The sequence below is a fragment of the Pelobates fuscus genome, chromosome 4 (genome assembly GCF_036172605.1).
Source record: "Pelobates fuscus isolate aPelFus1 chromosome 4, aPelFus1.pri, whole genome shotgun sequence".
Classification (NCBI taxonomy): Eukaryota; Metazoa; Chordata; class Amphibia; order Anura; family Pelobatidae; genus Pelobates; species Pelobates fuscus.
Window position 1 is genome coordinate 90,288,123 of NC_086320.1, and position 17,073 is coordinate 90,305,195.

Sequence of the window (17,073 nt, forward strand, 5' to 3'; positions counted from 1 at the left end):
CTTTTACTATGTAGGCCGACCTGTTTGTTGCACTTCCTTACAACATATTGGGATGTTCCCATGTCTCACTCCTTTCTTGTGGGGCAATAGTCAAAAGCCGACATATTAGAGACACAATAAACAATTAACTATAAAACTATAAAACTATGGAGAAAAACAAACATCTAACACCGTGTGGGATACGTATTCACCACATCTGCGCTACTCCTTAGTGAGTCATGAGTATACGCATAGTTACTATGGGCTCCACTGGTCTTATGTGGGAAAGTCACTTATCTGTAGTCAGGGCCGGCCTTAGGGGTGTGCGAGCTGTGCGGCCGCACAGGGCGCCATGGTGCAGGGGGCGCCCTGCGGCCGCATAGCTCACACGGCATGTCTGTTAGCCGCAATGCTAACAAGGCATTTGCCTTGGGCGGCATTTTCCAGGGGGCGGCAAAAAAAGCCGCCCCCAAATGCCCAAGGCAAATGTCTTGTTAGCCTTGCGGCTAACAGACATGCCGGGCTGCTGGGCGGCGCTGGCGGGCGGCTGGCGAGGGAGCACTTCCTCTGAGCTGTTTGCTCAGCTCCCTCGCGCGCCGCAGAGTGAGACTGGGAGCCGGAATATGACGTCATATTCCGGCTCCGCCTCCCAGCCTCACTGTGCGGCACGCGAGGGAGCTGAGCAAACAGCTCAGAGGAAGTGCTCCCTCGCCAGCCGCCCGCCAGCGCCGCCCGACCGCCCAGCCCAGCAGCCACTGGACCACCAGGGAGGAAGAGACCCCCCCCCAGCATTCCCAAAGGTAAGGAGGCTGGGGGGGTGTCTAAATAAATTTTAAAAAATGTGTTAATGTGGGTGAGTGTGTGTGTCTGTTAGTGTGTGTGTGTGTATGTTAGTGTGTGTCTGTTAGTGTGTGTGTGTGTGTGTGTGTGTGTGTGTCTGTTAGTGTGTGTCTGTGTATGTTAGTGTGTGTCTGTGTCTGTTAGTGTGTGTGTGTATGTGTGTGTGTATGTTAGTGTGTGTCTGTGTCTGTTAGTCTGTTAGTGTGTGTCTGTGAGTGTGTTTGTCTGTTAGTGAGTGTGTGTGTCTGACTGTGTGTGTGTGGCTGTATGCCTGTGTGTGTGACTGTTTGCCTATGTTTGTGTGTGTGTGTGTGAGACTGTCTGCGCGTGTGTGTGACTGTCTGCGCGTGTGTGTGTGTGACTGTCTACGCGCGTGTGTGTGTGTGACTGTCTACGCGCGTGTGTGTGTGTCTGTCTGTGTGTGACTGTGTGTGTGGCTGTCTGACAGTGTGTGTTTGACTGTTTGTCTGTGTGTGTTTGACTGTTTGTCTGTGTGTGTGTGGCTGTTTGCCTCTGTGTGTTTGGATGTCTGCCTGTGTGTTTGTGTGTGGCTGTGTGTGTGTGGCTGTCTGCCTGTGTGTGTGTGTGGCTGTCTGCCTGTGTGCGTGTGTGTGTGACAGGGTGTGTGGGAAGGGGTAAGGAGTGGGGGAGGGGGGGGGGGGGGGGCGCTGTGAAGATTTTTTGCACAGGGCGCCCAAATGCCTAAGGCCGGCCCTGTGTGAGCATTCCCAAAGGTAAGGAGGCTGGGGGGGTGTCTAAATAAATTTAAAAAAATGTGTTAATGTGGGTGAGTGTGTGTGTCTGTTAGTGTGTGTGTGTGTATGTTAGTGTGTGTCTGTGTCTGTTAGTGTGTGTGTGTGTCTGTTAGTGTGTGTCTGTGTATGTTAGTGTGTGTCTGTGTCTGTTAGTGTGTGTGTGTGTGTATGTGTATGTTAGTGTGTGTCTGTGTCTGTGAGTGTGTTTGTCTGTTAGTGAGTGTGTGTGTCTGACTGTGTGTGTGTGGCTGTCTGCCTGTGTGTGTGTGACTGTTTGCCTATGTTTGTGTGTGTGTGTGTGTGAGACTGTCTGCGCGTGTGTGTGACTGTCTGCGCGTGTGTGTGTGTGTGACTGTCTGCGCGTGTGTGTGTGTGACTGTCTACGCGTGTGTGTGTGTGTGTGTGACTGTCTGCCTGTGTGTGTGTGTCTGTCTGTGTGTGACTGTGTGTGTGTGGCTGTCTGACAGTGTGTGTTTGACTGTTTGTCTGTGTGTGTTTGACTGTTTGTCTGTGTGTGTGTGGCTGTTTGCCTCTGTGTGTTTGGCTGTCTGCCTGTGTGTTTGTGTGTGGCTGTGTGTGTGTGGCTGTCTGCCTGTGTGTGTGTGTGGCTGTCTGCCTGTGTGTGTGTGTGTGACAGGGTGTGTGGGAAGGGGTAAGGAGTGGGGGAGGGGGGGGCGCTGTGAAGATTTTTTGCACAGGGCGCCCAAATGCCTAAGGCCGGCCCTGTCTGTAGTTTGCGTTTCCCAATCTGGGGTTACTTTCATGGGTGCTGTCGTCGCCTCTCGTGAAGTAGCTTGGTTCGCTGCGTCTAGTACAGGAATGTTCCATTCCGCCAAAACCCTTTGTCCCTCCTCTGGGCTAAGAAGATGTTTTTCGGTGCCGTTCCTCCTGATGATAAGGCGAGTCGGGAAACCCCATTTATAGGGTACCTCTGCCGCTCTCAAGGCTGTAGTTATAGGTAGAAAGCTTCTACGTGCGTTAAGCGTCGTTGCTGAGAGATCCGTATACAATTGAATTTTATTGTATGAATCAGGCAGTTTAGGACGTTTCCTGGAAGCTGACATTATGGTTTCCTTGGAGGTATAGTAATGTATTCTCGTTATCGTGTCCCTCGGTGTTGATGGCGGGAGGTGTCTGGGTCTTGGTAGTCTGTGGGTTCTATCCAACAGTAATGCTGATTCCGGGAGGTCAGGTGCCAGCAGATGGAAAAGTGTGGTAACGTATCTTCCCAGCTCGCCGGGGCCTATATCCTCCGGAATGCCGCGTATGCGCACATTGTTCCGGCGGTCACGATCTTCGTGATCAGCGAGTTTGGTGATGATAGAGGCTATCTTGGTTTCCAGATCACTGTAGGCCGAAGCCACGTTGTTATGCGCCTTAATGAGCTCCTCAGTTTTGTTTTCGAGGCAATCGGTCCTTTCACCCAATGCTTTAACATCCGCTCTTATTTCCCGAGCTAGCTTGGCAAAGTCTGCTTGCAAAGATGTCTGTAAGCCATTCAGCATTTTTTGTATTGCTGATTCCGTTGCTGGGATGTCTTTATGGGATATGGAGGTGTAATCGCTTCTGTCGGAACTTGAAGCTGGTGAGACTGTTCCGTCGGCGCCATCTTGCGCGCGGCGTGGCGGTGAGGCCATAGCTGCGACTTGTAGTGAAGGTGTGTCTTTTACCTTATTCTTTTTCGTGGAGCGTTGTGTCATTTTGTTCAGACGGTGCTCCAGTCTGTCTAGGCAGTATTAGACAGGTAAGTTTCTCGTTGTTCGCTAGTATAGTCGCTGTGTTAGGGTATTCTCTCCTGGAGCCGATCGCTCACACGTCCGACTTCATGAACGGTCAGGCCACGCCCCCCGTAACTTGCTTTACTTTTAAGACAAAAAACCAACCCAGAAAGCTAAGTGCTCATAAAAGCCATTATGTGTTTTTGTATGAATACTTTCATCTCCCCAGTGCAGCCCTGCAAAGTATGTATTTAAATTATAGGTTATGTGATATTGAATTAGATAATATAAAAAAAAAAAACTGTAAAATGAAGGCAGTAACATTTATAATTGCAGCAAAATTGTGCTCTTCTAACACCACAGCTGTTCCCTTCATCCAGACGTATATGAAAGTACATTTATTCAGTGTTGTGACAGATTTTTATTTTTATTTTTTTTTTACCAGATTTTGAACATTAGATAAGTAGGAACCTCAACAGCATTGAATAAACTCCCCAATAACAATAAGATGATAATATACTAATAAAATTAAAAATAGCACATTGGACCATTTGCTGCTATACAAGAAGTCTATGAATTGCATCAAAAATGGCTACACAAGCAATGCACAATAGTGGAACATGCAAACATATAATGACACAAAACAATCAAAATGCAAAAACAAAACAAACAAAAACCTCCAAACATTTAGCAGTCAGGCAGATACATTGTAACACAAAAGCAGCCAACGTTTCAGCACCATCTGCTACCTTTCTCAAGGGATGGTCACTATTATTGCATGAGAATGGTAGCAGATGCTACTGTGAGTGTGGAGGTTTCTTTACTCAAAGAAAAGTTTTTCATGGGTTCAGCTTTGCTGAAAGAATATAGTTGGTGGTCAGAGAAAAGAGATTTTTTATTTTAGAGAGATTGAGTTTCAGGAAGTGGGAACACACAGACACAGTGTTAGTGACTGAGATGAGACCAAAATAATACACAAGAGGAAAGCGGAATTAAAGAGGGATTTGAGATTTGAGGGAAAATAGTTCCAAAGGAAGTGATTAGTTTGTCACTTGGTCATACAAAGGAGTGACAGAAGGGAACCCAAAACTGAACCATCAGGGACGCCACATTACAGACAGGAGGGTGGACAAGGTGCCAAAAATGAAAAATAAAGTGAAAAGAATGAGCATTCAATTATGCAAAGTAAGTAGGAAATAGTGCAGATTTTATAGATTAAATGGGAACAATCTCCAAAACAAATACAATGCAACATATGGTGGAAGTGACAAATGGTATATTTAAGATTAAAATCTCATTTTTTTCCATAGATAATCTTACACATTTTTCAGAGAAAATGCAGGGTTTACATTGAGCTTTAAGGACATCTGTAGTCACTCAGATAGATACTATGGCACTTCCTAATGCAGTCCGACAATCTTTGCAGGACAGTCGTTCAAGGTATTCACGCACTGCATGAAGCCTCTGAACACTCTTTATAGAGATGAATTGAGTTTATGCATTTCTATGAGGAGATGCTTATTGGTGCAGCGCAATTTAGTATCCCCAAATGCTTCCGTACAGGAAAGCACTGATTTGACTGACATCTCAGTCAGGGTTGGAGTAATCGTCTAGGCAAGGTCTAAACCTTAAGTCATTTTAAAGGGTCATCAAACCCCTAAAAGGACAAGCACTTGCTGACGTACTTTAGACACATTCTCTTTTTTATTTATTTTATTTTACAAGAAGTGCAGATTGCAATAAAAATTGACACTTTGATAACTTAACCTTGTCAAGTCATCCTAAGCTAGGCTGTCAATCAGACGAGCCCTGTTACTTCATGGTAGTTTAGCTCAGTGGAGCTCAACTCAAAAGGTATACAATTGCTAAGAGCATTTGCCTTGCAAAAACATCTCATTGAGCTGCATTGGGAAGTCTGTGATTGGACAGCCACAGAAAGTCTGGGCTGGGGAAGAGGGGGAGGACAAAAGCTACAGACAAGAGAACTGAAGCATTTGCAAACTGGTTTTAGATATACCCACAAAAAAACAAACAAAACAATTAAAGATATGCTTTCATTGAGGTTATAGCTGCTAAACAGAAAGTACCATTTTTTTTTTTTGTAATAGAGCAATGGGGTGTCCCTTTAAGCTTATATGTTAGCCCAAAAATCTAAACCTACAGGAACATTAGAAATAAATGTCTAATATTAGAGTGCTCCTTCAAAGACTATAAAAAAGTCTGATGATCAAAATATGTATTACAGCAAAACCCTATTCAGCACTATTTGTTATAAACCCATAACTATGAGACCATAGAAGGTCATTCAAGAAGAATGAATATGGGCTTACATATAAATTAAAGTTGGAATTGCTGTGGATTCATCACGATAAATCACCACATTTAATAATGGAATGCTTTACAGCAGATACAGAGCGTTGCCATCACTTGCAGCTCCATCTATATAGCAAATCACATTTGTCCAGGAATGCAGTATTTGTACGATCTCTCTGTAAAAATACAGTACTTTACCCAACATGTTCACATAAGATAGCAGCTACTATATAAACATCTCCATTGTGCTGCCTCTTTAGAGTAAGTCACCAATATATTATATATTTATGCCAAGTAACCATGCCTTTGAAGGAATCTTATTTAAAGGGACACTTCTGGCACCAACACAATTTTAATGCATTAAAAAGAAAATTCACCTCATTGATATACCATGTTTTTTTTTTTTGAAAGGTCAAATCTTCTGTAAAAAATAAAATAAAAAACATTTTAAAATGCATGATTTGCACAATGCTGCTCCATACGCCAGCCTCCTTAGCCATGTGTCTCCATTGTGAAAACAAGCTCATTCAATGCTGAGTAGTCTGATAAGTCTTTTTCTGAAAAGAAGGGGCATGGCTAAGGAGGCAGTCTCGTGGAGCAGCACTCTGCAAAACATTTATTTATTTTGCAAAAAAACAAAAACTACAGACGACAGGTTTATTTACTTAAGTGAGAATTTAAAGTGAATTTATACCTTAAAGGAACACTCTGGGCACCATTACAACTTCATCTAAATTTATTATGGTGTCAGGAGGTCCCCCGAGCTGACGTCGGCAGGGGGTGGAGAGGTCACCAGCGCCGAGGGAGCCCGGCGCTGGATTAAGGTAAGTGGTTTTAACCCCTTCATCCCATCGGGAGGGGGGGGACCTAATAACCCTATAGTGCCAGGAAAACAACTTTGTTTTCCTGCCACTATAGTGCTCCTTTAACCCCTTAAGGACCGGACTTTTTTTGCGATGTTGTTCATTTGCGACCAGGCATCTTTTTACACTTTTGTGGTGTTTGTGTTTAGCTGTAATTTTCCGCTCTCTCATTTACTGTTCCCATACAAATTATATATTGTTTTTTTCAGGACAAAAGGGGCTTTCTTTACATACCATTATTTATATAATCTCATGTAATTTAATTTTTAAAAAATTAAAAAATATGATGAAAAATTGAAAAAAATACATGTTTTTTGACTTTTATGTGAAAAATCTTTTATTCGTCTACAAAAGCGAATGAAAAAAACTGCTAAATAGATTCAAAATTTTGTCCTGAGTTTAAAAATACCCAGTGTTTACATGCTTTTTGCTATTTTTTTGCATGTTATAGGGCTATAAGTACAAGTAGGATATTGCGGTTTCAAAACATACATTTTTAAAATGTATCAATAGTGACATTGTAACACTATTATCTGTCATAAATCGCTGAATAACACCCCACATGTACATATTTTTTTTAAAGTAGACAACCCAGGGTATTCAATATGGGGTATGTCCAGACTTTTTTAGTAGCCAGTTAGTCGCAAACACTGGCCAAAGTTAGCGTTCATATTTGTTTGTGTGTGAAAAAAGTAAAAAACTAAATTGAACGCTAATTTTGGCCAGTGTTTGTGACTAAGTGGTTACTAAAAAAGACTGGACATACCCCATTTGCAATACCTTGGGTTGTCTTCTTTTGCAAATGGTATGCCATCATGGGGGTAATTCTCATTCCTGGGCTACCATACGCTCTCAAAGGCACGTAACCAACCTGGCCATTTTCAATGTAAAAATATTTGACCCATATATTTGACCCTGTAACTTTCAAAAACGCTATAAAACCTGTACATGGGGGGTACTGTTATACTCAGGAGACTTTGCTGAACACAAATATTAGTGTTTCAAAACTGGAAAATGTATCACAACAATTATATCATCAGTAAAAGTGCTGTTTGTGTGTGAAAAATGCAAAAAAAGTCACTTTCACTGACAATATCATCGCTGTGATATGTTTTACTGTTTTGAATCACTAATATTTGTGTTCAGCGAAGTCTCCCGAGTAAAACAGTACCCCCCATGTACAGGTTTTAGGGTGTTGTAGAACGTTACAGGGTAAAATACAGTGATAGCAAATTAAATTCTCTGGACTTTCGGCCTGGGTTGGCAGGCAGGTCCCTTAAATTGCAATCAATAAAATAACTTCATTATGTAAAAATATTACATAAATACGCACGTAGAATTTAAATATATATGCATATTTATATATTTGAAGTTTACGTGTATATTTATATAATTATTTATGTAATTTTTTATATGGACATATGAATAGTTCGTATTCTTTTTATTTATTTATATATACATAGATATATATATACAATTTCATTCTAAGTGTATTTTGATATAAATATATATATATTAATATCAAAATACAGTTAGAATAAAATTTCGTATAGATATATAATTTTTTTTTTATTTTTTATTATTATTTTTAATTTGTTTAATTTAATTTAATTTACTTATTATTTGTATTTTATAATAATATATATATACAATATATATAGTTATTATATATATTATATATATATATACGTGTGTAATTTAATTATAAGTGTATTTTTATATTAATATATGTACATATTAATATAAAAATACACTTAGCATGACATTATATATATGATATATAGACATATATTATATAGGTATAATATATGTCTATATATCATATATATATATATATATATATATATATACACATATATAATAATAAAAAATTTTTTTATTAACATTGACTTTAACTTTAATTTTTTTTAATGATTTTACAGCAGCAGGGAGACTGCCTGTCAGCACAGACAGTCCCCCTGCAGGCAGACACTAGGACACCTATTGTGACCATGTGGTCGCCCTGTTGAGCGATCACATGGCCACAGGGGTCCTAATTCGCCATGGGGAGACTGTCTGGGCTGCAGGCAGTCTCCCCACAACGGGAGCACCGCCGATCGCCGCCGGGGGAACGACGGCGATCGGGTAAGTACATTTTAAATTAAGGACGGTTCAGGACCGTCGTCGGTCGGCAATGGGAAAATGCCGATGACGGTCCTGAACCGTCCCGCGTCCTTAAGGGGTTAAGTTAAAGCTCAGTTAACATACAAAAAAAAAAAATCACTAGTTTGTCTATTTTGAAATTCACTTTTAATTCTTACTTTAGTAAAGAATTCTGAAATATTTGAGCATGAAAAAATGAATGAGGACCAAAACTTCAATTGACAAAAGTTGTGTTGATGGTCTGTTCTGAATAATTTTGTGAATTGCTATTAACAATTTAGGGCAAAAAATTAAAAAATTTATTTTGATCAAAAGCAATGCATCTAATTTACACAGACTGATTTCTAAAAAAAAAACGAGTTTGTTTTCCTGTCACTACAGTGGTCCTTTAACTAAAACCGCACCTATATCCATTGAATAAATCATATATCACCAAGATATGTGGTGTATTCAATGTAAAATATAGAGATTTACTCACTTTTCCTCTATTCCAGCGTGCTTTGTGGTTGACTAAAGGCAGAGTTTGCTGCCAACGTTTATCAAATCCCAGCAGCCGTCGCTACCAACGACTGTGGGAATCGGGCATCATCTCACTCATCTTTAAATGTGATTTATGGAGGCCCCCCTCACTCTTGTGGGATCTCAGTATTGTGTTTTCGCGCATGCGTGTGAGTATAGCAGTCATGCAGCTCCTAGCAGAAGAAGAAGATCCCAGAGATAAAGATAGCAGTGGACATGGGGACAGCATCGGTTAACACGGCACACTATGTGGAGATGTCCACTTTGGAAGTCTTTGCTATATATACAAAAGGACCAAAAACCTGACAGAGCTGCTAAAACTAATGCAGAAATACTACAATTCACAAGATAAAAACGTCCTACTACCAAACAAAAAAATGGCACTAACAAGAAATTATGTAATAATCCGGTATAACAAGGATATGCATGCCTTGTGCTGGACTTTAAAATATTTTAAGTCGCAAAGGACCCTGGAGGGTTTTCACAAGTTCCTTTTTCCTCAGAATAGGTATTAAAAAAAATATGTAAAAACGGCGCTTGCAGGCAGTTCAAACTAGAAGCATAAATATTTCCTTCTTTTTTTTTAAATCAATAACCCTCTTCCAAACACACGGCCTCAATGCATGTTTGGCTGCTCTGAGTATCAATAGTTTTCTTAGTAAAAGCAAAAACTAAAAAATTACTTTTACAACTAATTTCATACAGAACAGTAGGTGAACCAGGGATTGTTGCACACACTTTAATACATAGCAAATCTTATGGCACATTCCAACAGAAACAGAAACCCCAGATATATATATGTAAAATGTATTCATCTCCATTCATTCTAAAAGCTTAATTCAGACTGTATCATGTAAAACAATACAGTTTAACTAACACTGCATATTAGTGAACAGAAAACTGACTGACAACATAACACACAGAATTCTGTGACTGTGTGCGACTGAGCCAGCCACCTTTCAAAACAGTCCTGCAATTAAAACATTCCATGACATTTTAAATGGAGGCCAGGTGAGGCAAAGGACAGGACAGTAAGGAAGCTCTACACATTAATGTCCGAAAACTGGTATGAATTTAAAACAGCCCTGCACATTTAAAATAACAGGCATCACGTGAGTGACACTATTATGGCACTGTCCTCCAAAGAACACATCGTCTTTAACCCCTTAAGGACACATGACATGTGTGACATGTCATGCTTCCCTTTTATTCCAGAAGTTTGGTCCTTAAGGGGTTAACATTGTTTTAAATGTCACATTTAAGGTGTTTGCAGACATCATATTAAAAGATAAAGCAAAGTATAATCCTTAATGTATTAACTGACTGGAGCTTCACTGAGGATGATGAGATTTACAGTCCACAGCATTTCCCTAATGCATGATCCCTAATGCATGAAGGGCATGTAATGACAGTTGTATCCTGCATGGAATGAATGTGAGTCTGACAATGTAGAGATAAAGGCCTTTTATATGACTTCTGTAACAATAAAAGGTTTGCTATTAACTGTTTAATATCATGTTTTAATGTAATTTCCAACACAGAGCTAGTGACACAGGTATCACAATAGATTTCGCTCTATACATCCAGTACCTGTTTGGCTAAGTCAAGGTACAGATAAACTCCTTACCATATTGTGCATGACACAAATTTCTTTTAACCCTTTTGGTCCATGAACTGTCACCTTAACAAGTAACTTGTCTAACCCTGGCCCTACAGCAGTTAAGGATAATGTGACAGGTGCTGGTCTATTGTAATTGCAAAAGGCTCATTGATGGCATCGCAATTGCTCGTACATTAAAAGAACTTATGCCAAGAAATGGGAAATTGACTAAATGAGCCACTGTCCCACGAACAAAAACCGCTGCAATCGTTTTTAAAGAGGCAACAAAGGAGCAGCTCTGAATACTGAGCTCTAATTGAAACAAGAGGAATAACAAAAAGGGAAGAGGAAACTGAAAAGAAAAACAATCAATGAACAATCTTGGCTGCTTTCATACAAATCACCCAGACAAGACTTTCTCTCCCACTGAAACACAGATCGTGCCCAAGCTGCTCAGCAATTTCTTGTTAATTCAGTACAGTATGCAAAAAGTCAAAACCAATGGAGAGAATTATACTGCCCTCTGCAAATCACCAGACCCCACATCAGTGGGTAACCTAGCTGGCAACCTACCCTGCTTCAATTAACCCTCTGATGACAAGAAAGGTGAAACAAAAAAAAATAATATATATTTATATTAACCCATTCAGTACCAGGGCATGGATCTATGTAAACACATGCATTAGTAATGACATTGCTTGACTTTTAACCCTTTCAGTGCTGGAAGGGTGCCCAAACCATGTGTGCACCTCTGGAAGTCAAAGGGTTAAAGCAAGCAATCCAATGAAAACGTGAAATGAAGGTATAAAATTCCCATGCATTGTTTAAGGGGTTAATCAGCCTTGGTTTATCATCTGGTCCAACTGAGCATCTACCTGGGAAAACCGAAATGCAGCCTTTAGCCTTCCTTGTCTTTGTTGAAAGAAAGAAGAAAATGTGCATTGCAGACGATTAGAAGCTTACCTTCTGTATTCGCTTTGCCGTGTGTTAGTAACAATGTATCTCGGACAGGCTGGGAGCTGCAGGAGTTGTTTCTGTGGTAGAGGAGAGACAGCAGACACAAAACCGGGTGATAAGATGCAGCACAAAAAAAAACCTGGGGGATGAGCTCACACAGAGAGAGGAATAACAGTGAATTAAAGCTGCCTTATTTTGCCTGCAGGAACAACTCAACCCTTTCCACTTCCTGAGGAGGGGGAGGGATCACATAATACTGCTTCTTTTTTTTGTTGCTTTTTTTTTTGGATTTTTAAGTAATCTAAAGAAACATCTAGCGCCATCTAGTTGTTGGTTAGGTATATAACTCGGAATTTACTTCAGTATAGTGTGTGACCAAGTTACTCTGAGTGAGTTAAAAGTTCTGTCAGATGCATTTGTTTAACCCCTTAAGGACCAAACTTCTGAAATAAAAGGGAATCATGACATGTCACACATGTCATGTGTCCTTAAGGGGTTAATAATGATCCGCATATTAGTGAATGCTTTGATTCTGGACATTAGAAAATATTGTTTAAAAACAACAGAACTCAGCAGAAAAAGGGACAATGGAATTTAAACTTTATGCCAAAATAGAAATGCTGGAAGCAATCTGTCACTAAAGGGAAAATTCCAAGTGAAGTGAATTTCAAATTTTAGGCAAAATTAGTCAAACTGGAAAAATAGCTGAGAATTTTTCAAATTCAGATATTCTGGCCTGAATTTTGAAATTCACTTTGATTTCTAACTGTAGTTAATAACCCTGTAAATTGGACATTTTTGTGGTTATTTACTAAAGTGCGAATTCAACCTGAATTTAACCCCTTAACACCGCAGCCAAATGTACAAGTTGTGAACGAAACAAAACGTAAACAAAACCTGGCATTTGCGCTATATGTCTGTCCAACCGTAATTCACCTCTTTCATATTAAATGCACCCCCCCTTATTATATATCATTTTATTCAGGGGAAACAGGGCTTTCATTTAATATCAAATATTTAGCTATGAAACATAATTTAATATGAAAAACATGGGAGAAAATAAGATTTTTTTTGATTTTTTTCGTTCTACATGACATTTTAACTGTCAATGTCATAATACTGTTTGCTTTTACTGCAATAAAATACACATATTTGTATTCAGCGATGTCTCACGTGTAAAACAGTACCCCCTATGTACAGGTTTTATGGTGTTTTGGGAAGTTACAGGGTCAAATATAGCGTGTTACATTTGAAATTGAAATTCGCCAGATTGGTTACGTTGCCTTTGAGACTGTATAGTAGCCCAGGAAATAAATTTACACCCATAATAGCATACCATTTGCAATAGTAGACGACCCAAGGTATTGCAAATAAGCGATGTCCAGTCTTTTTTAGTAGCCATTTGGTCACAAACACTGGCCAAAGTTAGCGTTCGTATTTGTTTGTGTGTGAAAAATGCAAAAAACGCCAATTTTGGCCAGTGTTTGTGACTAAGTGGCTACTAAAAAAGACTGGACATACCCCATTTGCAATACCTTTGGTTGTCTACTATTGCAAATGGTATGCCATCATAGGGGTAATTTTCATTCTTGGGCTACCATAGGGTCATAAAGGCAACGTAAGCAATCTGGCGAATTTTAATGTGAAAAAAATTAAACACAAGCCTTATATTTGACGCTGTAATTTTTGAAAACACCATAAAACCTGTACATGAGGGGTACTGTTGTACTCAGGAGACTTCGCTGAACACAAATATTTGTGTTTCAAAACAGTAAAAAGTATTGCAGCAATAATATCGTCCCTGTAAGTGCTGTTTGTGCGTGAAAAATGCAAAAAACGTCACTTTTACTGGCGATATCATGGTTGTAATACATTTTACTGTTTTGAAACACTAATATTTGTGTTCAGCGAAGTCTCCCGAGTAAAACAGTACCCCCCATGTACAGGTTTTATGGTGTCTTGGAAAGTTATAGGGTTAAATATAGTGCTAGCAAATTAAATTCCCTATACTTTCGGCATGGGTGGTCAGGCAGGTCCCGCTAATTGTACTTAATTAGGATACCTAATTATGTAAAATTATTACATAAATATATGTGTAGAATTAATATATGTATATATATACATATGTGTATATATACGTATATATATATATATATTTTTTAATATTTTTATTTATATATAGGTATATATATAGTGATATATACGTATATATTTATGTATATAGATATATATATTATTTCGTTCTACTTATATATATATAGATATATATATATTAATATCACAATACAGTTAGAACGAAATAAAACACATCTATATATTTTTTAATATTTTATTTTTAATTATTTATTTTATTTTATTTTTTTACGTATTTACATATTTTTTTTTTTTATATTATTTATAAATATATATATAACAATAATTATATATATATTTAATCAGTATCAGTCTACGTGTAATTTGATATTAATATATATATATATATATTAATATTTAAATACACGTCGTGTATGTGTAAATGTGTGTGTATGTGTATATATATATACTTAGATCATATATATATAATATATATGATCTAAGTATATTTTATTTGTAACTGTCATTTTTTTATTTCTTTTTTTAACTAATATTTTATTTTTATTACAGGACAGGGGGCAATGACAGTGTCAGCCAGTGATTTCACATCACTGGCTGACACACAGGATCAGTGATCACAGTGACTGCCTGTCACTGTGATCACCTCCTGCAGATTGGGTAATTGACCACAGGGGGGAGTGCCTGGGTGGTACAAGCACTCCCCCCTTCCAATCTGCAGGGGGATCACTGTGCCAGTTACATGTGTCAGCCAATAGGCTGACACATGTAACACTGATCGCAGTGACAGGCTGTCACTGCGATCAGAGCGCTCTGAGATCGCAGTGACAGCCTGTCACTGCGATCAGAGAGCTCTGAGATCGCAGTGACAGCCTGTCACTGCGATCTCAGACTTAGCAGATCGCGGTCACTGACCCCAGGGGGACTGCCTGGGGGGCCAGGTAAGTCCCCCGACCGCGATCTGCAGAAGGGGAAAGCCGCCGGCCGCATGTGTCAGCCGATTTGAAATCGGCTGACACATGCTTAATACTGGTCGCAGTGACAGCCTGTCACTGCGATCAGAGACTGCAGATCGCGGTCACCGGCCACAGGGGGGGTTGCCTGGGGGGGCAGGCATCCCCTCCGACCGCGATCTGCAGCGGGCGATTAGCGCCGGCCACGTGGGCGGCCATTATGGCGAGGACGTACTATTACGCCCGCCGGCGTTTAGAGCCGGTTCCTGCAGGGCGTAATAGTACGTCCTCCGGATTTAAGGGGTTAAAGTAAATTTAAAATTTATGGTAATTGTTGCCAAGCTGGGCATAGTTATGCTTTAAGTTCAGCCACTTTATCTTTACATTTGAAATTCACTTTGAATTCACAATTAATTCTTATTTTAGTATAAATAACCCTTGTTGTTTACCCAGTTTGTCCATTTTGGTCTAAAATTTGTAAATGTAACTTCTATTTGACTGAGCTGGGGATTTGGGCAGGGGTACAGTCAAGATGGCATTTGGAGACGGAGAATATAATAATAGGCAATACATTTACGCAGAGCCAGGCACCAGGAATAATGTTATATGGGGTGTATATGACTATATGGGAACATGGAGCATTGGGAGTAACTGGGGTATATGAGGGGTATGCAGGTATGGGGAGAGTTTATGTTTATGGTGTACTTATGGAAATAGAGTTAAGATGTTAAGCAATGGGAATTATAGTATATGGCTGTGGGCACGGGGTCATATTGGGCACCTAATAGTGACTATGGCTGTAGAGGGAGCAAACACATGACGAAAGAGGAAACACAACATGGCAGAGAAGGCAAACAACAGGTACACAGAGCAAAGAGACTTAAACGTCAGAAAGTACATGGTAAAAACATAAAGGGGAAGAGAGAGGATACAAGGTAATATCACAAAGAGATATCAAGAAAACCAAAAAGAGACCAAAGAAAACGTCATATGGAATTTCATAAATGCTGATAGTAACAGCGGTATATTCATATAGTGAGTTTTCATACATATACCAGTAATTTTGTTTTTTATAAATAAATCTGTGCAGCTACAGGCCATGCAACTTCATACATAGCATGTAATAAATTAATAAAAATACGAAACTGCTAAAATACTTAAATCGATCACTGGTTCATAGTACATAAGTCTGATTATCGTAATCCTAATTGCAGCCATTGTGTACTTTAGGAGGCTGGATATTGATGCACAGGTATAAACTATCCTGTATTATGTGTGGATGTAGTTTTTTTGTAAGGTTTAGGGAATAATCATATTCTGTCTTATAGTATTTAGATTTGAAATTGACTTGATCAGTTAGAAATTAGGTTTCTGCTGGCTGTATGCTTATATATAAAACCAGTGCACCTATACAAGGTTTATAAGTTACCAACTCATGTACTGTTTGGATTGTATGTTTACATGGGGAAATTCTGATCAACTATTACATAGGCACACTTGATACATGTTAGCTGCAAACTATAGTTTAGAGCAGTGCTTCTCAACTCATTCCTCAAGGCACATTCATTGTCCAGGTTTGGTCGGTGTTACCTTTGGAACAAAAGTGGAAATGTGTAGGGAAGCAGTGTGTTAGAGTACTGTTAGCTATGTGTATTTTTTTCCATTTACTTTAATTTATTCAATATATAGTTTTGCTTCATAAAACCACGCTTGGTGTCTCTTCTGTCTAACACGATGTGTTTTCATTATTGTTTCAGGAAGGCTGTACATAATATTATCACTTTCTATGCAAGTGTTGACTATATACCATTAATCCCCGGAGTGCCGAGGTTTATAGGCACAGCAGGATTCTCTGAAACCTAGAAACTGAACTACAAATCCCATAAACTCCTGCTGGGCATGAATATATGTGTTAAGCTCATCTATTTAATGGGAATTACAGTTAGCATCCTAGTTGCATGTAGAAGCTACAAGACCCGGAGATTTACATCAAATGCAGGAACTTTAACATCTTTATCTTTTTAATTCTTTATTATTTCTAATTTAATGTGTGTGCATATTGTTATCATGTTAATCATTTAATGCTTACAAAAACAGTGGGTCAACTTCAGCATGCAGCATCACTTTAATATTTTTAATCATTTGGGTGGAGAAAATATGCTTTCTTTCTTATGAATAACAATTACAAGGGAGTTTTATTCTTAATTATCAGTGTACAAAAATAGAAATTATGCCAGTCAACGCTGCCTTAATATAAAGCATCCTATCACTTTTTATATGTAGACACACCTCTTCTTTAATAGATGATGACTCAGGTGTGTTCATATAAAATGATTTTGAGAT

At 39.0% G+C, this 17,073-nt stretch overlaps 1 long non-coding RNA gene across 2 annotated transcripts in view; it reads right to left on the reverse strand.

Annotated features, from left to right (window-relative positions):
• LOC134607846 (uncharacterized) overlaps window positions 1-11,895 on the reverse strand; it is a 125,899-nt gene extending 114,004 nt beyond the window's left edge. The window contains exon 1 of one of the 2 annotated variants that reach the window (XR_010090698.1): window positions 11,693-11,895. This is a non-coding gene — a long non-coding RNA (uncharacterized LOC134607846). Of the gene's footprint in view, window positions 1-11,678 lie in introns of both variants that reach the window. The other variant, XR_010090697.1, reaches the window with a different exon arrangement.
• Window positions 11,896-17,073: the final 5,178 nt, after the last annotated feature.